This window comes from Mobula hypostoma, chromosome 17 (genome assembly GCF_963921235.1).
Source record: "Mobula hypostoma chromosome 17, sMobHyp1.1, whole genome shotgun sequence".
Lineage (NCBI taxonomy): Eukaryota > Metazoa > Chordata > Chondrichthyes > Myliobatiformes > Myliobatidae > Mobula > Mobula hypostoma.
The window spans coordinates 17,372,306-17,398,819 of record NC_086113.1 but is presented as its reverse complement, the minus strand read 5'-3'; positions in this window follow the sequence as shown (position 1 = coordinate 17,398,819).

Sequence of the window (26,514 nt, the reverse complement as noted above, 5' to 3'; positions counted from 1 at the left end):
AATGTCTAACTATACTTTCCCCACTTGCCTATATTAATTCTGTATCCCTCTATCCCCTGTTTATCCAAATACCTGTGAAAATGCCTCTTAAATGTTGTTCCTTTTCCTGTCTTTATCATCTCATCTGGCAAACTGTTCCAGATATCACCTTCTCTTTGCATAAAATATTTACCCCTCAGATCCTCCTTAAACTTCCTCCCTCTCAACTTAAACACATGCACTCCAGCTCTAGAAGCTCTCATTCTACGAAACAGACTCTGGGCTATCTACATTTCCCATCATTTTATACATCTCTATCATGTCATTGTTCAGCTTCCTTCACTCGCGGCTCTCCAATCTCTCCTTTATAATTCAAGACTTCCAATCAGGGTAACAACCTTGTGAGTGCTTTCTTTGCCTTCTCTAGTTCAGTCACATCCTTCCTGTAGTATGGTCACCAGAACCGTATACAATGCTTCAAGTGCAGCCTAACCAACATTTGTACAACTGTAGCATGACATCCCAACTCTTTTACTCCATATCTCAGCCAGCGAAGGTAAACCACAAATCATCTTCACCACTTTGCCCGCCTCTGTTCTCATTTTCAGAGATTTATGAATAGCTCGAAGGAACTCTGTACAGCATACTTCCCAGGGCACTGCCATTCACTGTGTATGTCTTGCCCTGGTGCCACTTCCAAAAATGCTTCACTTCACACTTGCCCAAGTTAAATTCTATCTGGCCGCTTTCCTTATTTATCAATATCCAGGAGTACCCTTAGTTTAAGCTTCTTCACTCTTCGCTACATCATCAATTTTGGCGTTACCTGCAAACTTACCAATCATGTTACCTATATTCTCATCCAGATCATTAATATATATATCACAAACACAGAGGATCCAACTCTGATCCCTATGTTTCACCTCAGACCGCAGGCTGATAAAAACTCTCCATTTCAACCCTTTGCCTGCTACTGCCATGGCAACTTTGTATCCAACATGCAATTTGCAAACTCAACCTCGATCTCATATGGTCTAACCTTCTGAGCCAGCTCATCATGTGGGCCAATGTCAATGGCCTTGCTAAAATTCATGTAGACAATATCTACTGCCCTGCTCTCATCATTCTCCTTGGTAACTGCTTCAAAGTATTCAGTCAAATTTGTGAAACATGGATGCCCACAAATTTGCTCAGTGGAATCAAGGACTTTTGTTTCTGAGATATCAGTGGTATTGGAGAGGTGAGAAAAGGAACAGAGGGGCAGCAGTTACCAGGAACTGGAGAATTCAGTATTAATGTTGCGGGCTTTTTCGCTACCCAGACAATGTGAGGTGCTGTTCCTCAGCTTGACAGTAAAGTAGACCTAGGCCAAGGAAAGACATGTCAATATAGGACTGGGGGTGATCAGGAGACCCAGAAAGCCATGGTGGACAAAGCAAAGGTGAATCGGTCACCTGGTCTGTGTTTGGTCTCACCAACGTAGATCAGGCCACAATGGGAGCACTGGAAGTAATATCTAATTTCTGGCGATCTGGAGGAGGGAGGAGAAGATGGCGGCGCGACACAGTTTGCAGCGGTCACTCCGGTGGTGATGTCTGTTATTTGTTAAATAGGGTGCCGTGCACAATCCTGATTTGATGGAGACAGACTTGCGAGCACGGAGGAACATCTGGTGAAACTTCTGAAATGCCTGCTTCGCTGCTGCTGCTACTGTGTGGTCCAGAATCTCTGGAGGAGAAGGCCCCGAGTCCTTGGCTTTGCTTGTTGCTCAGCAGCCGGGGCAGGGTTGAAGCGCTCGGCAGAGATGGTGCTTGGAGAGGCCGCGTCGGAGGGCTGGTCGGAGGCTTGAAGTTTTCGGACGGACTCAGAGTCCGCTGCGGTCGGGTGCTTCCAATGGTGCTGCATCGGCAAGTTTGCGGTGCTTGGAGGTTCATGGCAGGGAGAGTTTCTCCCTTCTACTATCTGCGTTAGATGATGGGTGTATCGGGACTTTGTGACTTTTTTTTAACTGTGCCCATGATCTGCTCTTTATCAAATTATGGTATTGCTTTGCACTGTTGTAACTATATGTTATAATTATGTGGTTTTGTCAGTTTTAGTCTTGGTTTGTCCTGTGTTTTCTTGTGATATCATTCTGGAGGAATGTTGTATCATTTTTTAATGCATGCATTTCTAAACGACAATAAACGATGACAGAGTGTCCTCATAATCTAATCTAATCTAATCTAATCTAATCTAATCTAATCCATTATTCTGCCTCATCTGGAAGGGTCATTTGGGTCCTGGGGAAAAAAAAAGAACTGAATGCAAAATGTAATAAAGATTGGCTTTGTTTGTCATGAGTTCATTGAAACATACAGGGAAAGCTCTCATTTGTGTCAATGACTAACTCTGTTGAGGTCAGCCTGTAAGTGTTACCACACTTTCGGCACAAAGGTACCATGCCTACTACTTACTAACCCTAACCCACACGTCTTTGGAACATGGGAGGAAACCCATGCCGTCACAAAGAGAACATACAGCAGCAAGGACTGAGCCCAATCGCTTGGCACTCTAAAGCTTTACGCTAGCCGCTATGATATTGTGCCGCCGTATAGTGTAACAGTTCAAGAGAAAATTCAGTGCTGGAAAACAATAAGATTCAAGGGTCGTGAAGAGGTAGACTGAGAGATCAAGAGATGAGAGATCTCATCTTTATTGTATAAGGGATCCGTTCAAGAGTCCAATAGGAACCGAGTTGACTCTTAAACACAAAATACTCTGCAGATGCAGGGGTCAAAGCACACTCACAACACGCTGGAGGAACTCAGCCAGTCGGGCAGCATCCATGGAAACGGTCAGTCAACGTTTCGGGCCGGAACCCTTCATCAGGACTGTAGAGGGAAGTGGCAAAGGCCCTATAAAGAAGGTTGGGGGAGGGTGGGAAGGAGAAGGCTGGTAGGTTCCAGGTGAAAAACCAGTAAGGGGAAAGATAAAGGGGTGGGGGAGGGGAGGCAGGGAGGTGACAGGCAGGAAAGGTGAAGAAGGAATAGAGGAAAACACAATGGGTAGTAGAAGGAGGCGGAACCATGAGGGAGGTGATAGGCAGCTGGGGGAGGGGGCAGAGTGAAATAGGGATTGGGGAAGGGAGGGGGAGGGAATTACCAGAAGTTGGAGAACTCTCTGTTCATACCAAGGGGCTGGAGACTACCTAGACGGTATATGAGGTGTTATATGAGGTATATGAGTTGAATCTTTCCTTGAGCCTCGTGGGTCAATGGAGGAAGCCACACACAAAAAGATAGAGGGACTCAGCAGGTCAGGTAGCATCGAATAAGGGAAATGGACGATTGACATCGTTGTAATATGGCACAATAGTGTAGCAATTAGTGTAATGCTGTTACAGTGCCAGCGATAAATTCAGGGTTTAATTCCCGCAGGTCTCTGGAAGGAGCTTGTACATTCTTTCCCCCCAACCACTGGACTAAATGAAGAGTCTCGATCCAAAATATCGACTGTCCATTTCCCCTCATGGATGCTGTTTGATCCATTGAATTCTGCCACCATTTTGTGTGCAGCTCCAGATTCCATTCTCAGCGGTCTCACTAGAGAAGAGGCTGGTTTCAATTATAGATTGGCTGCCTTCACAACTCCCTGAAATTTCTTGCAGTCTGGGACAGAGCACTTAGCTAACCAAGCCATGATGCATCCAAAAAGGATGTTTCCTAAGGTGCATCTGTGAAGATTGGTGAGAGTTATCGGGGATTTGTTGAATTTTCTTAGCCTTCTGAAAAGGTAGAGATGCTTTCTTGGCTGCAGCGTCCAAGTGGCTGGACCAGGATAAATTATTAGTGATATTTACATCTGGGAACTAGAAGCTGTCAACCATTTCTACCTTGACACCATTGATACAGACAGGGATGTGCTTTTCACCCCATTTCCTGAAGTAAATAAGCAGTTACAGAATACAAGGATGTCTCTTTAGAACAAAACAGAGGAGGATTGTCATTAAACAGAGGGTGAGGAATTCCTTGCCACAGATGGCTATGAAGGCCAAATCATTGGATAGATTTAAAGTGGAGTTTGATATGTTCTTGATCATTGAGGGCATTCAAGGTTACAGGGTTAAGGTAGGAGAATGGGGGTCGAGAGGGATAATTAATCAACCATGATGGAAATCAGACGATTGAGAGGAGCTCTTATAGAGACATTAAAAATTATGAAAGGGGTAGATAAGATAGAGGCTGGAAAGTTGTTTCCACTGGTAGGTGAGACTAGAACTAGGAGACATAGCCTCAAGATTTGGGTGTGTAGATTTAGGATGGAGATGAGGAGGAACTGCTTTTCCCAGAGAGTGGTGAATCTGTGGAATTCTCTGCCCAATGAAGCACTGGAGGCTACCTCAGTAAATATATCTCAGACAAAGTTGGATAGATTTTTGCATAGTAGGGGAATTAAGGGTTATGAGGAAAAGGCAGGTAGGTGGAGATGAGTCCTTGGCCAAATCAGTCATAATCTTATTGAATGGCGGAGCAGGCTCGATGGGCCAGATGGCCTACTCCTGCTCCTATTTATTATGTCCTTATGGAATCTATGAGCTGAATGGCCTAATTCTGTCCCTATATCTTATGGTCTTTCATTTCACTGACATTGAGGGAGAAGTTGTTGGACTTGACACCTTGCTATTAGGCTCGCTACCTTCTTCCTGCACTCTGTCTCATTGTTATTGAGAACTGAACATGTACAGTGGCATAATCCATAAACTTGTAAATGGAAGCAAAGCAAAATCTGGCCACACTGATGTGAGTAAAGTAAAAGGCTGAGGACGCAATCCAGTTTTGAGGATAATTGTTTTTTTAACTTTTAAACCTAAATTCACTGATTGTAAATCTCAAGATTAAAGCCATCCTGGAAAACAATGGTTGCACACTGTTGTACTTAATCCACTTTGAATTCCCCATTTAAACTTCACATGTTTAGCACAAACTGAAAGAGTTCACACCTCCAGGAAGCCATGTGTTCCAATGCCCAACACACAAACTGGAGCAGCTGAGGAACAAGGAGTATGACGCAATGTGCTTTCATTTAACACCTCAGCACAGTCTACCTCTCAGAATCCCCCACAAAATACTGTTGCAGATCAACAATACTTTGTGGATAGAACAGTTACCGTTAGGCTTGTGATATTACCCTTAAAGTAACAATCATTGTTCAAACCAGTTCATTGAATTTGATTTAATTCTTTTATATATTTCTTATTGTAAGTTATAGGATTTTCATGTACTCCTCTGTACTGCTACTGCAAAACATTAGTTTCATAACAGACTTGTCATGGTATTAAACCTGATTCAGATTCAGTATCAGGAGTGTTGCAACTATTTTGACATGTAGGATTTGAGCCTGATTTTCAATTCAGACTATACATGTAACAAAATTTCTTTGCACTAAATGTGTTGTGGTGTCGGTGTCACTAAAATTAAAATAAGTACTGAGTGCTATACAACTAAGTAAGGTGATAGTCTCCTATTTGACTTCATGTTGGTTATAAGGAATGTTTCTCTTGTTGCAAAACCATGTACCTATCCAGGAGTCTCTTAAAAGACCCTATCGTACCCGCCTCCACCACTGTCGCCGGCAGTCCATTCCACGAACTCACCACTCTCTGAGTAAAAAACTTAACCCTGACATCTCCTCTGTACCTACCTCTAAGCACCTTAAAATTGTGCCCTCACATGATAGCCATTTCAACCCTGGAAAAAAGCTTCTGACTATCCACATGATCAATGCCTCTCATCATCTTGTACACCTCTATCAGGTCACCTCTCATCTCCATTGCTCCAAGGAGAAAAGGCCAAGTTCATTCAACCTATTCTCATAAGGCATGCTCCCCAGTCCAGGCAACATCCTTGTAGATCTCCTCTGCAATCTTTCTATGGCTTCCACATCCTTCCTGCAGTGAGGCGACCAGAAATGAGCACAGTACTCCAAGTGGGGTCTGACCAGGGTCCTATACAGCTGCAACATTACCTCTCAGCTCCTAAACTCAATCTCACGATTGATGAAGGCCAATGCACCGTATTCCTTCTTAATCACAGAGTCAAGCTGTGCAGCAGCTTTGAGTGTCCCATAGACTCGGACCCCAAGATCCCTCTGATTCTCCACACTGCCAAGAGTCTTACCATTAATACAATATTCTGCCATCATAGTTGACCTACCAAAATGAACCATTTCACACTTATCTGGGTTAAACTCCATCTGCCACTTCTTTTGCATCCTATCAATATCCTGCTGTAACCTCTGACAGCATTCCACACTATCCACAACACCCCCAACCTTTGTGTCATCAACAAATTTATTAACCCATCCCTCCACTTCCTCATTCAGGTCATTTATAAAAATCACAAAGAGTAGGGGTCCCGGAACAGATCCCTGAGACACACCACTGGTCACTGACCTCCATGCAGAATATGACTCATCTAGAACAACTCTTTGCCTTCTGTGGGCAAGCCAGATCTGAATCCACAAAGCAATGTCCTCTTGGATCCCATGCCTCCTTATCTTTTCAATAAACCTTACATGGGGTACCTTATCGAATGCCTTGCTGAAATCCATATACACTACATCTACTGCTCTTCCTTCCTTCATCAACGTGTTTAGTCACATCCTCAAAAAATTCAATCAGGCTCGTAAGGCACAATGTGCCTTTGACAAAGCCATGCTGATTATTCCTAATCATATTATGCCTCTCCAAATGCTCATAAATCCTGCCTCTCAGGATCTTCTTCATCAACTTACCAAACACTGAAGTAAGACTCACTGGTCTATAATTTCCTGGACTATCTCTACTCCCTTTCTTGAATAAGGGAACAACATCCGCAACTCTCCAATCCTCTGGAACCTCTCCCTTCCCTATTGATGATGCAAAGATCATTGCCAGAGGCTCAGCAATCTCCTCCCTTGCCTCCCACAGTAGCCTGAGGCACATTTGGTCCAGTCCCGGTGACTTATCCAACTTGATGCTTTCCAAAAGCTCCAGCACATCCACTTTCTTAATATTTACATGCTCAAGCTTTTCTGTCCACTATAAGTCATCCCCACAATCACCAAGATCCTTTTCCATAGTGAATACTGAAGCAAAGTACTCATTAATTACCTCTGCTGTCTCCTCTGGTTCCATATACACTTTTCCACTGTCACACTTGATTGGTCCTGTTCTCTCACATCTTATCCTCTTGCTCCTCATATACTTGTAGAATGCCTTGGGGATTTCCTTAATCCTGTCCACAAAGGTCTTCTCATGGCCCCTTCTGGCTCTCCTAATTTCATTCTTAAGCTCCTTCCTGCTAGCCTTATAAGCTTCTAGATCTCTATCATTACCTAGTTTTTTGAACCTTTTGTAAGTTTTTCTTTTCTTCTTGACTAGATATACAACAGCCTTTGTACACCACTGTTCCTGTAGCCTCCCATCCTTTCCCTGTCTCATTGGAACGTACTTATGCAGAACTCCACGCAAATATCCCCTGAATATTTGCCACATTTCTTCCGTACATTTCCCTGAGAACATCTGTTCCCAATTTATGCTTCCAAGTTCCTGCCTGATAGCCTCATATTTCTCCTTACTCCAATTAAATGCTTTCCTAACTTGTCTGTTCCTATCCCTCTCCAATGCTATGGTAAAGGAGATAGAATTGTGATCACTGTCTCCAAAATGCTCTTCCACTGAGAAACCTGATATCTGTCCAGGTTCATTTCCCAATACCAGATCAAGTACAGCCTCTCCTCTTGTAAGCTTGTCTACATATTGTGTCAGGAAACCTTCCTGAACACACCTAACAAAATCCACCCCATCTAAAACCCTTGTTCTAGGGAGATGCTAATCAATATTTGGGAAATTAAAATCTTCCACCACGACAGCCCTGTTGTTATTACACCTTTCCAGAATCTATCTTCATATCTGCTCCTCAATGTCCCTGTCACTATTGGATGGTCTATAAAAACATCCAGTAGAGTTATTGACCCCTTCCTTTTCCTAACTTCCACCCACAGAGACTCCGTAGACAATCCCTCTTTGACTTCCTCCTTTTCTGCAGATCAACAGTGCCTCCCTCCCTGTCCTTTCTGAAACATCTAAAGCCTGGCACTCGAAGTAACCATTCCTGCCCCTGAGTCATCCAAGTCTCTGTGATGGCCACAACATCATAGCTCCAAGTGCTGATCCACACTCTCTCATCAGCTTTGTTCATAATACTCCTCACATTAAAATAGTCACATCTCAAACTATCGGTCTGGACGGTCCCTTCTCTATCACCTGCCTATCCTCCCTCTCGCATTGTCTCCAAACTTTCTCTATTTGAAAGCCATTATCAGACAAGTCCCTCTGAAACCTAAACATCGCGTGTTTATAGAATTTTTAAAAAGATTAGCTGTATTAGTCACATATGCTGTCACTCAAAAGATCAAAACATCCAGTAAAGTGTGTTATTAGGTGGTCATCAATGACCTACACAGTATAAGGATTGTGCTGGTGGCAGCTCACAAGTGTCAGCGTGGTTCCAGCAGCAACGTTGCATTCCCATAACTCTATAAACATAACCTGTACATTTTGGAAACGTAGGGGGAAACTGGGGTACCTGAAGGAAACCCAAGCAGTCACAGGGAGAACTTACAAACTCCTTACAGAGAGCAGCAGATCTGGACGCAGGTCACTGGTTCTTTATAGTGTTATACTACCCACTAAGTTACCATGCTCCCCCCTCCGTAGATGCTGCCTGACCAGCAGAGTTCCTCCGGTGCCATTGTGTATTGACAATTTACCAGTCCAGGGAAAGGCGACCAGGGTGTTCTTCACTTCTCATTATAATATTAGATTATTAGATTATGAGGACACACAGTCCTCTTTTATTGTCATCTAGTAATGTATACATTAAAAAATGATACAATATTCCTCCAGTGTGATAACACAGAAACACAGGACAGACCAAGACTGAAAAACTGACAAAAAACACATAATTATAACATATAGTTACAACAGTGCAAGCAATACCGTAACTTGATGAAGAACAAGCCATGGGCACGGTAGAAAAAGTTCAAAGTCTCTCGAAAGTCCCACATCTCACGCAGATGGGAGAAGGAAGAAAACTCTCCCTGCCATGCCCGACCACAGTCCGACTCTGAGTCGTCCGAAAATTTCGAGCCTCCGACCAGCCCTCTGACTCCGAGCACCGAGAACCATCTCTGCTGAGCGCTTCGACCCCAACCCCGGCCGCCAGCAGCAGGCAAAGCCAAGGATTTGGGGCCTTCCTTCTGGAGATTCTCGATCGCACAGTAGCAGCGGCAGCGAACCAGGCATTTTAGATGTTTCTCCGGATGTTCCTCTGTGCTTCTCACAGCTGTCCTCATCAAATCGGAATTGTGCACGACCCCCTATTTAACAAATACGATATCATTTCACTGGAGAGGCTGCACGGGCTGCGTCACGGCTGCCATCTTCTCCTCCCGCTTTCCTCCATGATGTTTACATGTACACATAGCTCCAATGTGTTTACTTCCCATTGTACCCCAGAGATACCAGCCCAAGACTAATGGATGTATAATAACCTGTGTGGACTGTAAGTCCTAGTAGCCCACAAAACTCTGATCAATCTGTCAACTGCCATAGACTGAGTAGCCCACAAAACTCTGATCAATCTGTCAATTGTCTCTCCAGGTTAGCAACACCGTAACAGACAAAGGTAAGACAATTTTACCAACTTCATTGCAAAGTGAAAAAAATAATGTGACGTTAGCTCCTTGTACATCTTAATAGTGATTACACTTCAGACGAAATTCATTGTCTGTAAGGTGCTCTGGGACAGCCCGAGGCTGTGAACGGCTCTAAGTAAATTCGAGTCTTCCTTTTCTTTCTTTGTAAGAACGTTTACCATTCAGATATATTTTGTCACATATTTTACAAAACAATCTCAAAAATCATCAAGAATGAAGAAGTGTTTATTGTACTCATGTAAATGTAACCTTTAACCTTTTGAGCACCCACGGTTATATTTTTACATCACAATGAAAGTGACTGGCCTCAGTTTGCATTTTAAGTTAATTCAGTCACTTCAGTGAAGTAAAGAACATTTTGTGAAGAGCATCCTTTAAAAAAAGATTCCTTGTTTGGCATGGACAGAAGACCTTTTTTTTTGCAGATGTTTTGTGACAGAAAACCTGTTTATTTTGAAAACTGGATGAATGACATTTCCCCACAAAGAAAAGAGGCCATGATTGACAATATAATGAACACAAGGATTTTATAAATATTTTAATGAGCAGATGAGTTAAAATGTCAACATGAAAAATAGCTTAAATCTAAGGAAGCATATTGTTATACTTGTTAAGTTGGAGAGATTCTGTATCCTACAACGGATTTCCCTTTCCCATCCATAAGTTTGCCTATGTCAATTACCTCTGCAGTTACTCTCTACTTTTGCTAAGTTGCTGAAGAAGTAATGAGGCTTGACTTGATTTTTCTTCAGAATTTTAGCCCCTTTATCCTCATCGGTTCCCATAGGATAAAGTACACTCCAGGGTCATTTAAAAACTGTGCTGATAGATGGGAAAAGGAGGTGATCCATGCAGTTTGGTTTCTGAGTTTCCTCTTCTTAGAGAGCAGTTGGATAGATTCCAAGATCTTTCAACGCTGTCAATTTCCCTTGATTATGTCCGTGGGATAAGGCAATGTGATGATGTGCAGGTCTCTAGACAAGATTTACTATCTGTTTAGTTTATCACCTCACAGATACTAGATGTTGACCTTCCCATGCCACCTTTTCTTGTATGATTTTACCTCAGAATGACACATTCTGACTGCCGATTCTTTTTTTTAAAAAAAAGAGAAAACATGGCCCAGGTAGACAGTTCATTAGCCTAATATGAGCTGAAAGCTCTTTGTTGTGAGCTGAGGATAGGAAGGGACTTGGGGACTGAAAGAAGACATTTTGCTGGCAAGCTTGTTGAGATTTGATTGCCTTTGTTGTGATAATCTGAAATTAATTTGCACTTGAACCTATCTTTCTTCTAGGCTCAATTTGAACTGTGTTATAATTATTCAGCCTGCATGAAATCGAGAAGAGACGCTGATATGGCAGGACTGAACATTTCAATTCCCAAGATACAGAAAGCCTTTTTCTCACTTTTCTCATGGAGTAATAAAACAAAAAGTCCAATGCTTTGGTTTAAGGGAAGGGTATTTGCCTGGGGGGAAACTGTAATAAATGGTGTATCATAACACATTTTCTCATGTACAACCTCACTAGGTCAACTCTTTAACTGATGTTTAACGTGTGCTGATAAAAGTGTTAAGTATTATGTAATTCGTGAGAAAATAGTTGGAATAAGCGATCTACACTACTATGCAAAAGTCTTAGGCGCGTACGCACGCACACACACATACACACACACACACACACACACACACACACACACACATACACATACACACACACACACACACACACACACACACACACACACACACACACATATAATCTATATCTATATATATAACTAGAGTGCCCAGCTATATAGTGCCTATATATATAGCTAGGTACAATATATAAAGCTGGTGTGCACAAAACTTTTGCACAGTAGTGTAACTGGCAATGAGGTTCGCTCCATGATGAGCTTGATGCTTTTCATTCTTGTTGTTAGGGAGTACTTTGGAGTTATGTGAATACAGCATATATTAATTCAAATAAGAACCAGTCTTCAGTTCTTAATTTAAAATGTAAATTGCAAACAGTAAATTGAAGTTACAGTACTGTGCTTAGGCACCTTAACTATATATATATGTGCCCAATGCTTTTGCACAGAACTCTATTTTTCTTATAACTTCTTCTGTTACTTCTTCACAAAAATAATATTATGTCACAGACTGAAAAATGAATAAACATCCAAATTAATCTATCCCCACCACCAAATACATTTAAATGGACACACAGATTTTGGGCTCTAACCCCTTTTTGGGCCCAAAATGCCACACAGAAAGCAGCAGACTCCACTATCCAGGCCATACCCTCTTCTCCTTAACACCATTGGGCAGGAGGTACAGAAGCTTTAGGTCCCACACCACCAGGTTCAGGAACACCATTACTCTGCAGCCATCAGGCTTCTGAACCAGTGCGAGTAACTCCATTCATCATTATTCCAAACGGATTCTATAATCTACAGACTCACTTCTAAGACCACTTCATAACTCATATTCTCAATATTAATTTTATTTGCACAGTTTTTGTCTTCTTCTGCACATTGCTGTTTGTCAGACTTTGTGTATATTTTTTTGTAAAATTCTCTTATATTCTTTTTTTCCTTGTAAATACCAAAACGAAATAATGTATGGTAATATATACACTTTGATAATAAATTTATTTTGAACTTTGAACTTTGAACTTTAGAACAATGTTCAGAAATGCAATTTACTTATCATTGAATAAGTTGCAATATATATTTATTATCCCCATTTTTTATGATTTATCCCAGATTAGTGTTTCTGATGTAGAAAATCATACAGGTGCAGACAAGATCCAGCCACGACAACATTGATACATATTTTGTTCTCAGCTATTGTGGGCTAAAGTCACACTACAGGGGTTAGAGCCCAAAATCTAGAATGAACTCTTGGGAAGTTGAAGGTCCAATGTTTGCAAATCCATTGGAGGCTGGAGGCTGAAGATGGCCTGTCCTGGGACTGGAGGACTGCATATTGTTGTAGCATGGATGAAATCACCGAAGGGACAGAGTCACTGGTAGATACAAAGCAGCTTCTTTATTCGACGCAACAAGGTACAGTAGGCATCACATGGACGGAGACGCTTTCAGTAGAAAGGTCTGCTAGCCCAATGTGGGCTCAATATTTATATGCTAAACACAAAGGCAATCACTACTTAAAAAGTTATAGACAATGCATAGACAATGCTTCCTATTGGAGCTACACACAAAATATCACACCACCTACTTCCACCTACTTCCCCTTTTATTCCAACGCCAACATGTCTGGGTAGGTATCCACAGCCTTTAGGAATGCAATTAAATCCACAATACATTTATTTGGCATGTCACGTGCTAACATAGAAGACAATTAATATTTATAATATATAGATAATACTGTCTTCGAAACTACAGCATCTGGTCAAACTACGGCACCAGAAGCATCTGGTATTCACACCTTTTTAGGAAGCGCATTGTTGTGGACTCAATCCACAGTACCTTGTCAAATAGTCAAACAGAAGTCTGGTGGCCAAAGTCATTTGAGCGTAAACAAATTATCTACCCAAAAAAACTCACTCTAACACATATGAATGTATGGGTGTGAAGAATGGGGCTTGTTTTGCGGTTGCTTGGTATATTCTGTTTTGCTGCATTCTGTATTGTTCTGCTGAGTATGGTAGGAATGCTATGTTGGTGCCAGATTGTATGGTGACATTTGTGCACTCCACCCAACACACCCTTCAGCATCTTGGTTGCTAACCCAAACAACACATTGCCCGGTATGTTTCTATGTACATGTGATAAATAAATAAACCTGAATCTGAATCTGACCCTCTAGTGTAATGCTGAGACAGTCTTGCACTGTTAGATCTACTGTTCTTTGAATCCAGCGTGATTTCCTGTCAATTTCCTCTCAGGCAGACAAAAAAAAAATTACATGACACAACTCTGATAAATGGTGATAACTGTTTACAGTGTGCTGGACATTTTTATCTCTTTGCTAAAACAAATCAATATCACAAAGTTTTCTTTGAAGTTATGTTCTGTGCTTCATTTAGGCTTAAGGTCAACGTAAATTTATTATCAATGTACATTTATGTCACCATACACAAGCCTGAGATTCATTCTCTTGCAGGCATACTCAATAAATCCATAATAGAATAATAACCTTAACAGAATCAATGAAGGACCACACCAACTCGGGCACTTGACGTTCAAACCGTATGCAAAAGACAACAAACTGTGCAAATACAGAAAGAACCAAATAATAATAAATAAAATAAGCATTAAATATTAAGAATATGAGATAAAGAGTACTTAAAAGAGAGTCCACTGGTGTGGGAACATTTCAATGGTGGGCAAATGAAGCTGAATGAAGTTATCCCCTTTGATTCAACTCCCTAATGGTTGAGAGGTAGTAACTGTTCCTGAACCTGGTGGTGTGAGTCCTGAGGCTCCTGAACCTTCTTCCTGATGGGAACAATGAGGAGAGAGCAGAGCATGTCCTGGGTGGTATGGGTCCCTGATGATGGATGCTGCTTTCCTGCGAGTGTTTCATGTAGATGTGCTTCCTTTTGCCATGGCTATGAGTTATAGCAGGGCAAGAACTAATTTGCAGTCAAGGTCAATATGACCATCGGTCACTATGGGGATCCTTCTGGGTTGTACCGAGAGATATGTGCGACAACTTGTAGTTCAGTACTTTATAAGGGAGGTAATTGAAGTTCACCTCTCATGTAAACCAAATGAAACAATTCATTGTTGCTGGAAAGTAGCGAGAAGAACAGACACACATTATCATCTATTTATTTATCTGGAGACAGGGTACAATAACAGGCCCTTCTAGCCCAAATACACTCGTGTGACTAATTAACCTACTAAACCACGTGTTTTTGGAATGTGGGAGGAAATTGGAGCACCCGGAGGAAACCTACATGATTATGGAGAGAACATACGTGATTTAGAAAATCTTCTCCGGTGTCTGGAGCTCCCTTAACTGTGCATCACAGTTATATCTAACCAGAAGACCACAATCAGTGTAGATTGGTGATAACATATCCTTCTCTCTGATGATTAACATTGGCACACCTCAGGGGTGTGTGCTTAGCCCACTGCTCTACTCTCTATATACACATGAATGTGCGGCTAGGCATAGCTCAAATACCATCTATAAATTTGCTGACAATACAACCATTGTTGGTAGAATCTCAGATGGTGATAAGAGGGCATACAGGAGTGAGATATGCCAACTAGTGGAGTGGTGTCACAGCAGCAACCTGGCACTTAACGTCAGTAAGACGAAAGAGCTGATTGTGGACTTCAGGAAGGGTAAGACGAAGGAGCACATACTAATCCTCATAGAAGGATCAGAAGTGGAGAGAGTGAGCAGCTTCAAGTTCCTCAGTGTCAAGATCTCTGAAGATCTTCCCTGGTCCCAACATATTGATGCAGTTATAAAGAAGGCAAGACAGCAGCTATACTTTAATAGGAGTTTGAAGAGATTTGGCATGTCAACAAATACACTCAAAAACTTCTATAGTTGTACTGTGGAGAGCATTCTGACAGGCTGCATCACTGTCTGGTGGTGGAGCGGGGGGACTACTACACAGGACTAAAAGAAACTGCAGAGGGTTGTAAGTCTAGTCAGCTCCATCTTGGGTACTAGCCTACAAAGTACCCAGGACATCTTCAAGGAGCGGTGTCTCAGAAAGGCAGTGGCCATTATTAAGGACCTCCAGCAGCCAGGGCATGCCCTTTTCTCACTGTTACCATTAGGTAGGAGGTACAGAAGTCTGAAGGCACACACTCAGCGATTCAGGAATAGCTTCTTCCCCTCTGCCATCCAATTCCTAAATGGACATTGAAGCTTTGGACACTACCTCACTTTTTTTAAATATATCATATTCCTGTTGTTTGCATGATTTTTAATCTATTCTATATGCGTATACTGTATAAAGTATACTTAAGTATAAGTATAAGATCTACTTATTTATTATTATTATTATTTTTTTTCTTCTTCTAGATTATGTATTGCATTGTCCTGCTGTTACTAAGTTAACAAATTTCATGTCACATGCCAGTGATAATAAACCTGATTCTGATATCTGATATATACCGCAATCAAGAACTCCCCAGGTTACTAATTGCCCAGTTAATGGGCAGTTACCTTGCCCTGTATCCTGGTAGAAGTCAGCTTGAGTTCTAGTGGCAGCTTTATTTCTGTCATTGTGTCAATCTTCTAGTGTCATCAAACTTCTACAGGAGGCACACTGTTACAAGTCTACCTTGTGACTTGAAAGCAGACTGGTAGACATGATATCAACACTACCACCTTGAGACTACAATAACAATGATCATCTGGTATGGAGTCTCCACAGCACTGCAAAGGGTTATCTTCTCCACCATCAAGGGCATCTTCAAAAGGCAGTGCCTGAAGAAGCTGGCATCCATCATTAAGAATCCTCACCATCCAAGACATGTTTTATTATCCTTACTAGCATGTGGGAGGAGATACAGGAGCCTAAAGACCCACTCAGTGTTTCAGGAACAGCTAGTTCCACTCTGCCATCAGATTTATGAATGGTCTATGAACTCATGAAAACTAATAACCTCTTCTCAGGCTTCCAGCCTGGTACAGGTATTGATTATAACCAAAGTTTTGATGACAAACTCTGCCATTACTTGTCATCGAAATGTCGGTTATAATTGATACCTGTACCAAGAGGGAAGCCTGAAAAGAGTTTATTGGTCACATACGCTGGGAAAGTACCAGATCCTTTTTCATGAAAACTACCTTGCTATTCCTCTTTTGCACTCTTATTATTATTTTTAGGTAACATAGTTTTTTAAAAATACCTTGTACCGTACTTGCTGCCACAAAACATCAAATGTTAATGACATTCAAGTACGTCAGTGACAATAAGAATGATACTGATCCTGCACTACACATTTTCAACACACACAAAACGCTGGGGGAACTCAGCAAGCCAGGCAGCATATATGGAAAAAAAGTACAGTCGACGTTTCGGGCCGAAACCCTTTGGCAGGACTGGAGAGAAAAAGCCGAGGAGTAGACTTAAAAGGTGGGGAGAGGAGAAGGGGAGAGAGAAACATCAGGTGATAGGTGAAACCGGGAAGGGGAAGGATGAAGTGAAGAGCTGGAAAGTTGATTGGTGAAAGAGATAGAAGGCCATGGAAGAAAGAAAAAGAGGGCACATTTTCAGTAGCTTTCACACTTCTTTCTGCACTGTGATTCTGAATCTGAACTAACATCTGAAATACTTTCTGCATCAGGAATTTTAGACAGGAGGAGGAAAACAGAAACAATGAGAAAGGCAGAGTATTTGCAGTTCTGAAGTAAAAAGTGAGTTGTCATCTGGATGGACCCATTGGGCAGTGCTGGTTTTGTGCATGCATTTCTAAGTTTCCTTTTTTCTAAGTAGTCTGGATGCACAAGTTGATAGAGTGAAAAGTATCTTTGTGGTTTAAAACAACAAAGAAATATGACAGTGGATGATATACAGAAGCGATTAAATAGTTTGGTAGTGAATATTCACTACCTCACTATTCCCCCTTTGAACTATTTACTTATTTTATGTCTTACGCTACTGTTGTCATAAAACAATGAATTTCATAACATTTCATGACACCCCTGCTGAAATCTGGAGGAAAACACACAGACGATGCAGAGGGGGATCACAAAGGCAAGGAAAGAGGACCGGGTCAAGACAACAGAGACGTATGGAGAAGAGGATTTTGGTGGGTAATAAAATGGACGGGTTGATGGCGCTAGCCAGGCGTCAAAGAACATTTCGGGAGAGCAGTGTTATGTGTTTTACTGAAACGGGGCTACACGAGGACATACCTGACCAAAACTCTTCCATGGAGGGCTTCCAGACCGTTCGGGCTGACCGAACGTGCACTGAGGGCGGTAAGCGTAAAGGAGTTGGGGGCTTGCTGTTCTGGTTAACAACGGATGGTGCAACCCTGGTCATGTTACGATCGAGGAATGTGTTTGTAGACAGGATATTGAAGTTTTTGCTGTTAGACTCCGGCCATATTCCACTGGGATACAACACTGGGCCTCATGGGAGGATGCTCCTGCCTGTGGCCATCGATCTTTGCATCTCCTCCCGTGGAGGGTCAGACACCCTGAGCCAATAGGCTGGTCCTGGACTTATTTCCATCTGGCCTAGTTTGCATATTGTTGTTTGATTGTTTGTGTTTTTGGATTGCTATACTTATGCTCTATTCTTGGTTGGTGCAGCTGTAATGAAACTCAATTTCCCTTGGGATCAATAAATTATATCTATCTATCTATATGTCAGTGGTAATAAACCTGATTTTGATTCTGATTCATGGCAAATAGTTTCATGTATACAATGCACATCATGCTGCTACATGATATTGTATAATGAAAAGAGCAGTTCTACCACTTGTACAAGGTTAAAGGGATTCTGAAGTGCTTGGCAGGGGATGTAGTGCGGAAGCTCAGTCTCACCAGTGCTCAGACAACCAGCAGCAGAGAAGGGGAAGCTGGGCATATAGAAGTGGGGAAGGAAGAGGAATGGAAACATCTATTTTCAGACCAGGCTTTCAACGCATGGTGCATCTGAATGAATCGGCGATAAACGTCACCCTAAATCTCCCGTCTGCAGTTGTCTTACACTTTGCTGATCATTACTGGCCATTGTGCAAAATTACAACCTAATGCGAAATAAACATTTTAAACTGATTTTAAATGTGAATACAATTGTTAGATAATAGGCCTTATTATCCAAGTGCTGCAGTGTTGTTCCACATTCCAAAGACACACAGGTTAGATTAGTAAAGTACAGCATGCTATGTTGGCGCAGGAAGCATGCTGACATGTGTGCTGTCCCCAACACATATTCAGGCGGTGTTGGTCACTGATGCAAATAACACATTTCACTGTCTGTTTTGATGTGTTGATGTACATATGACAAATAAAGCTAATTTTAAAATCTCTCTTTGGAGTCCTAACATTAACTATCATTTATTCTTTGGGGCACTCCTCTGCTTTCATGGATGTTTGCAAAGCAAAAGCATCTCATAATCATAATCATACTCATAGTCATAGTCATACTTTATTGATCCTGGGGGAAAACAGTTTTTGTTACAGTTGCACCATAATAATTAAATAGTAATATGTAAATTATGCCAGGAAATAAGTCCAGGACCAAGCTATTGGCGCAGGGTGTCTGACCCTCCAAGGGAGGAGTTGTAAAGTTTGATGGCCACAGGCAGGAATGACTTCCTATGACGCTCTGTGTTGCATCTCGGTGGAATGAGTCTCTGGCTGAATGTACTCCTGTGCCCAACCAGTACATTATGTAGTGGATGGGAGACATTGACCAAGATGGCATGCAAGTTGGACAGCATCCTCTTTTCAGACACCACCGTGAGAGAGTCCAGTTCCATCCCCACATCACTGGCCTTATGAATGAGTTTGTTGATTCTTTTGGTGTCTGCTACCCTCAGCCTGCTGCCCCAGCACACAACAGCAAACATGATCGCACTGGCCACCACAGACTCGTAGAACATCCTCAGCTCGGGATGTATATTGTATACATTTCTCTGACATGAAATTGAACCTTTAAACCTTTGAATCTATTCCTTGGTACCTGCAGTGAGAAGATGTTGGATGGAACTCTGGAGTAAATAAAACTCTTTAAGTGGAGGTAACTTTAGAGAACGTATTCACCTGGGTCTATAGCCTGGATAGTCAGTCATAAACACAAGAGATTCTGCAGATGCTAGCAATCCAAAGCAATGCACACAAAATGCTGGAGGAACTCAGCAGGTCAGGCAGCATCTGTGGTGAGGAATAAACAGTCAAAGTTTCAGGCTGACACCCTTCATCTCGACTCAGGTCAGTTTAGTCGCCTTTAGGCGATACAGAAACATCACTTGCAGGACTTCCAGTGGCAGAAAATTAAGGAGAGATACAGCACAGGAAAAGGCCTAACACAACACCAAGTCCACACCTATAGTGCCATCCAGCACCCATTCACACTCATCCTACAGTAGCCTAAAGCAGCACACACAAAATGGTGGAGGAACTCAGCAGGTCAGGCAGTATCTATGGAAAAGAGCTAATGCTTGATGTGTCAGGCCGAGACCCTTCTTCAGGGCGGAGTGGGAAGTAGGGAGATGCCTGAATTAAAAGGTAGGGGAGGGAAAGGATGCTAGCTGGAAGGTGATGGGTGAAGCCAGGTGAGCGGGAGAAGTGAAGGGTGCTTTGGATCTCCAGCATCTGCAGATATCCTAGTTTGTGTGATTTTACTATATTAACCTATTTTTTTCCCTTTCATTTATTTTGTCCACTTTCTCTTTCACTCCCCCCACCCAGATCCTACCATTCACCAACACACATTCCAGGATATTTAAATCTACCAACTCTGACATCTTTGAGCTATGCAAAGGAACTGGACAACCCAGGGGGACCCACACAGCCAGAGAGGGACCCAGGATGCAGACTAATCTGATTGTCTGAGGCAGCGGCCCTGCTAGCTCCACTAATGTGGCACACACTTCACGAAGGTTTTTGTATGGTAGGTCCTTACAAAATATCTAAACAAATGCTAACTAATTTTGATGAAGTGACATCTAATTATCTACCTGGTCAGCGGCTTGTCTGCAAAATTCTGTTCAATGCATGGAGGACCTGGAAGATATTGAAGGGTCTATCTAACCCTTGTATTAAGTGTACAATCTTATGTTATTTAAATTATTTTGAAGTTGAAATTGGATGATGCCTACTATTCCATTCTTTCAAAAATTGCACATTATTACTCCAAGTATCTAACTCTATGACTCTGTGTCTGTAGGTCTAGCAAGTCACATTACTGTCTCACTTAAAGGTAACTAACCTGATTATCCAGACAATAGACTGGGCTACATCCGACCTTCAACATATTTCTATGGTTTTGCTTTCTCAGTAAACTTTCTGCAACTTAAGAGGTCCATACTTAGCAGTGTAACCCAAACTATTGGCTCGGAATTGCTCATTATACAGTAGATGCCAAACTGAATGCTGTAGGGGCCATTAAAAGCAGTCATAGTCAGAGATACAGATTACTTTTTTTTACCAGTAATATAAGGAAAATTGCTATAAATTGTAATCAAAATATGCTGAATTGATTTTTTTTTCTTGTGGAGATGTCCTCTCAAATTTTTATATCTGTAAATTATCAATTTCTCTGTACTATAGAAGTATCTGTATCTCAAGATTATAGAAGTATCATTCTGCATAATTCAATTTCTTAATACACACCAGTGTTGATAACTGTCTGTGTGGGTGTTTTAACTCACACAGCGAATGTCATTCCAAAGTCACAAAGACATTTCTCAGTTTCAAACTGTCATCTTCTGCAATGCTCGTATACCTACAAATCTAGTGCAGAAGAATCCTTTTTAATGAAATCTTGATTGACATGCGATCTCTGGGTTTTCACTCTGCCTGCCTGAGTAAGCATTCCTAATGTGTTGCTCGAGGAGACAGGAAGAATGCAGCAAAGTACAGTAAACACTAGCATAGCTCCCTCCCAACTTTTGTGCTCTAGAAGCCATTCCAAAGCTCATTATTGGATATTTTGCAAATTGTGAAGTTGATTGATTCTGAACAGTGGGAATCATTTTGTAGTAAGTGTATTGATGTTTTGAATGAAGTAGACTTTCATGACACTAAGTTCATGCAGTAGTTGAATTGTTTGAGAAATTGCATAACATCTCCCACAGTGCTGTAATTAGTTACTCGGTTTTATTCTATTAAGTCCAAGAATAGAGGAGCCAGTAGCAGGTGTGCCGTTGCGATTTGGTCTGGGGAGATGATAGGTCATCTTGAGCTACTCTGGGTAATGCCTAAGGGGTTCTTAGATCTTGTGTGCTAGTGGTGATAAAGGGAAATACAGATACATGTAGGTCAGGATAGTTTAATTTTCAGGATTTTTTTCACTCCCATCTATCTATTATCTTTACCCTGAATGATGGAAATTTTAAGGTTGAGCTGCCTTTGGGGTCCCAAAAATATTTTAATGGTATTCCTCTATTTCTGGCTTGTTGAGGTGGCCTGCGGTGAGTCACTGCAGACTTGTTGATCCATTTTGGAAATTTTATTACTTTAGTGTAATAAAAATACAATAAATTAGATATAAATATTAATGTTGAATAGGAGGTGAACTAATATACTTTACCTTATGATGTCTGTTCCTAATTATGTTGTCACCATGAAATATGAATATTTTAAGCAGCCCAATTATCCTGAGTAGGAATAACTTTGATCTTTGGTTTATGCCAAGTTGGTTGACTTAGGCCTGGTTGCGATTGGGTATAACTATTATTGTGGAAGCTCTGGAAGGAAAATGTGAAGATTTTTTTCTCAGATTTGGCTATTGTCGGAACTTAGTCTCCATCTGTGGTTACTACATGACAGAATATCATCCAAAATTAAGTCCACCATGACCACAATGCAAAACTATAATATCTCTCCCAAACTGTAGCTATTCCTAGCCCATGCCCAATTGAAATGGAGAAGGGGCATCCCCGAAGGCACTGAGAATCTCAAATCTTTTTGTCTCAAGCCAGTGAAAGCCCTGCAAAAATGGTGGAAAGAGGGTATTACCTCCCAGTCACCTGCCAACTCTCTCAAGCACTTTTTACCTGCCGAAATGTGGCATTATCAGTGGATTCCATGTCAGTCTTGATAGGCACTTGAAAACACACCGAAGTGGAATGAAAACAAGTTATCCTTGATCCCAGGGGATTGGGTCAGGAGAAGAAGGTGGTTGGAATTATTGATTTAGGCTTTAGGTGAAAGCCACATGACTATGAAGTCCCTTAACTGGACATTGGATGAGCTGTTTTCAGATTACAAGACTTGCTGCCTAGCTTTCCCTTGTTCGTCTGCTAGGAACAGCCAGATGTTCAAGGTCCTCAGTGGATACCCAACATACGTATAAAAGGGCAGAAAAAAAAAATCTCGTCAAGCAAAAGAAAACAAATAAGAAAATAAAGTGTATTTAATGAGATTATTCTGTAATTTAGATAGAAACAACTGGATTTTTAAAAGTCTGAACCAAATTTTCACTTATGTACAACACTATAGATGAAATCAGTATTTGTAGTAATAATCTATGTTACAATTCTTCAGCTTTGTCTATCTACCTGTGCATCTGGACAGGGTTTAGTATAGCTGACTCCCAATGCAGAATTATTGAGGCCAAGATTTTGGATCAGTAATATTTTCTTCAGCCAGAATTCTCGAACACATTCACAAAGTAAGCTGATGATAAACCCCTTGCTATTGTAAGTTGATGTGGATATGTATTTAGTTCAGTTTTTGATGAAACACTGATAATTCATATCTGGCCAACTTCGAAGCATTGTTTGGAAGGTTCACTTCTTGGGTTATGCTGGCTTCACAAGTCCACCTAGAAAGACGTTAAGTTTCAGTGTATAATTAATCTTGGTCAGCTGCAGCAAAGGGGAGAAATACTTGCGAGAATTCTTTGATGAACCAAATGAGTACACCATGAAGGTGATTATTTAGTTATTTAATTAGCCTCAGAATTTCAGGGGATTCTGGGTTGAGGAATCTCGATAAAGTCAAGATTCACAGGAGCAGAATCAGAAGAAATGCAGTAGTTCAATAAGTTGACACACATGCAGCCTGGCTGCCAGTGCCAGAGAGCTCACAAAGGCATGGACATATAATTCAAGATGATACTAGGCTGGGTATTGCTAGAGGTGCCAACATTTAAATGAAAAAGTACAAAACTAGTAAACAGAAGGCCTGAAGCAATAAAGACTAGAGTTCACATTCAACCTGGAATATGACTTCATTAAACAAATCAAGAATCCAAAAAAGCTGAAATAGTGATGACAATAAATGCCTTAATGAAGGGTCTTGGCTCGAAATATCGACTCTTTATTCCTCTCCATAGATGCTGCCTGACCTGTTGAGGTACTCCAGCATTTTGCGTGTGTTGCTCTGGATTTCCAGCATCTACAGAATTCCGTGTGTAAATGTTACAAGAACTTGTTTGTCTTTTTTTAATTAATTGTCCTGGAAAGAAAACTTACTTACATCTAACGGCAAACTCGCTGAATATGGTTGACATTTAATTGCCTTCAAAGTTGACATCGCAGGGTGAGAAGGGAATGGTGATAAATATTAGTCCTAGGCATGATGCCATTAACTCAGGAATTAAAATGATCCTGTCCGTGATCTTAGATGGAAAGAAAATCCCCTTGGGGCCACTTGAATAACAGCAGTGGAGTTCTCTCATTGACCTTGCAACATCTATCATCAAAAATATTTTATTTGGTCATTCATCTTACTGCAGTGCACAGCACTTGCTGAGAAAAGCCTCTGTTGCATTCGTAGAAGCTGTTTGAGTATGATGTTCTCCTAATTGGCTGCAGGATCTAGAAGCCACATAATTGGAAGGTTAGGGTGGATTCCCTTAATAGAGAATTCTTGTGTGTGACTTTATTTAACTCGGGGAGGCTGATGCACAGGTAGTTGCCACATGATTCTTGACAGATCAGGATCAGGGTCCAGTGGGATGGAAAGCGAGATGACTGAGGGCGCTTCACTGCTGCAGCATTCCTCCACCTTCACCGCGGTTGTGATGTATAATCACCTGTCTGCAAGCAGTTTGTATATTCTCCCTGTGACCATGTGGGTTTCCTCCGGGTGCTCCGGTTTCCTCCCACAGACCAAAAGTGTACCGGTTGGAAGGTTAATTGGTCATTGTAAAATGCCCTGTGACTAGGCTAGGGTTAAATTGGGGGTTGCCGGGTGGCGTGACTTGAAGGGCCTGTTCCTCGAGGTATCTTAATAAATAAATAAATAAGCAAAACTGCCAGCTCCACTGTTGAAGTCTTGGTCAGATCGCTCTGTCTGGAACCTTCCCGTTGATCTTACCACCACAGGTGACACTACTAGGAGATAAGTGCCAGATGGCTAAACTCCAGACGGCTCTGCTCTCACAATTTCAGGACCTCACAAGCCTCTCCACTCCAACAAAGTGACAATCTCGAAGAAGCTGTTACTGCACTGACTATACTTTAAAAGCCTCTTTTCTTACGCGGTCCATTGCGAGAACGATGACTTGCTTTCTTTCCAGTTTTGTGTGTCTGGGATGGCTGATGAGGCCAATGGGGAATTCAATGGACAGGAGACTGGGTAGTTTCAATGGTGTGAGCTCCTTCTGACATTTATTTATGGTTTCTGTGTCCCCTGGATGGGTGAACTCCACAACATCTAAATGCTCCTTCCTTCCCTACTTTATAAACAGGTATTGGCCAGAGATTATAAGGTGGTGAGGATGTTACATGTTTCTCTGAGAACTTGAATATATCTTTGAATCTTTTTCTCTGGGTCCACCTGGTAATGATTGGTCTTTGTTGGTGGAAGTTGGGAGAAGACAGGAGGGGAGATGTTGGAGGATTTTGTCCCTGTTGCACAAGGTGCTTTGTGGTGATGAATGGCTTTGAGGAGGAAGGACCAATGCTCCAGTGGGAGAGCTTGTTTGTTCGAGATGGATTTCAAGTGACATTCGGAAGGTGGTGTGCGCTTTCACGCAGACTGAGGGTCCAGCGCGTGAGTTACCAACAAGTTCAAGATTTGAGCTCCACTGTGCATATGTGACAGTTTAAGTATAATGGGTCTTTTTTGTTTTTTTTCTTTCTTTCCATTAATAACTGTTTGTTTAAGTTAACATTTTAAAATATACTTTCTATTAATTGTATGCAGTGCACGTTCTGTAACTTCTTGCTGACGGGTGATTGCCGGGGGCAGTAAATCACACAGCATTCACACAAACCAGGCTTTGAGTGGGTGAGACATCCCAAACTCACGGACTCGCCACAGCCAAAGTCGGGACCTGGTGTTTCCAACCAGCATGAAAACTGGTACATAAATCTAAACTCTTCATCTTTTGACCTCGTAGAAGCCAAAAGATTTTGGGATGACACAGTAGTGAGCAGCTTACGCAACATTTTTACAGTGCTAGTGACCTGGGTTCAATTCCTCCCACTGTGTGTAAGACGCTTGTACGTTGTCCCTGTGACCATATGGGTTTCGTTAGGGTGCTCCAGTTTTCTCCCATATTCCAAAGATGTACAGTTTAGTAGGTTAATTAGTCACATGGGTGTAATTAGGCGGCACAGTCTCATTGGGCTGGAAAGGCCTGTTATCGTGGTGTTTCTCAAAATAAAATGAAATAAATAAAACCTTACCTGTGATGCCAGTATTTCCATGCATTTAAATAGGACAGTTCATGGGTATCTGATCTGAGGTACTGTATATACGCGTACCTCTGGATTCTGCGTACTCAATCTGATCAACATGATACTTTTGTTTTAATAATGCTATCTTAATCTCAAATATCTAAATTACATTTTTCCATGAAATATAGCATTCATACATTAAAGTTCTATACAAAAATTTTAAAAAACTATTACCTATAAACTGGCATCAATAAACTAATTTTGAACTCTACTGTGATATGAAGTGTTGCTCCAGTTAAACGGAGCCCTAAACTAGAGCTCCCTCTGCAACTTCGAATCATTAAGAGTGATGTTTTATCAAGACTAAGCAAACGTTTGTGCCCAGCAGTAATTTAAACTTGCCCCAAACAGTGCAGTGCACTAATTTCATTATTTTGCTCTCCTGACTGCTGTTCTTCCATTTGCTACATCTCCTTTATCTTGACTCATTCAATCACACTGTGCGCATTATTGTCACTGACAAGAGGACCTGGCCCGTGCATTCCCCAAGACAAT